Genomic DNA, 488 nt, shown 5'->3' with positions numbered 1-488 from the left:
GTGGATGGTCTGTACACTGGGGTTTGCTCAAGCCCAGAATATACCCAACAACAGATCACAGAGTAGTTTGCCGCCCTTCCCCCCTCCCCCCCCCCAAAAAAAAAGAAAAAAAGAAAACAAGAGGTAAAGAGAAAAACTTCGCAACTGCGTCGCTTAAAACAGTCTCTCACCGTCGCACGGCTCGTCATCCAGCGCTAGATTATCTAGGTTCTGAAGTGGGAGGTCCCAGTCTGACGCCTCGTAGTTAGCGCGTCGTAATTGCTTCCTTGCTCCGGAGACCACTCTTCCTCGTCCAGCAGAAAGGGCTTCAGGTCGTGGAGGACTTTGTCGGAAAGCTTCCAGTCGTTGACGTCGTAGTAGGAGGCCGAAGCGCCATAGTCATCATACGTTCCGGATGCTTGGTCTGCCTGCAATTGGACTTGAATGTTAAATCACAAATCACAAATATTCAGTCTTTGTTATCTGAACACATCTAGCTGAACTTAAAC

At 49.0% G+C, this 488-nt stretch overlaps 1 pseudogene; it reads right to left on the bottom strand.

Moving 5' to 3' along the window:
* LOC119586704 overlaps nt 1-488 on the bottom strand; it is a 1779-nt pseudogene that overhangs the window by 919 nt on the left and 372 nt on the right.

The sequence above is a fragment of the Penaeus monodon genome, chromosome 21 (assembly GCF_015228065.2).
Source record: "Penaeus monodon isolate SGIC_2016 chromosome 21, NSTDA_Pmon_1, whole genome shotgun sequence".
Lineage (NCBI taxonomy): Eukaryota > Metazoa > Arthropoda > Malacostraca > Decapoda > Penaeidae > Penaeus > Penaeus monodon.
Note: the sequence above shows the minus strand (reverse complement) of the source record. Positions and strands in the feature narration are given on the sequence as shown.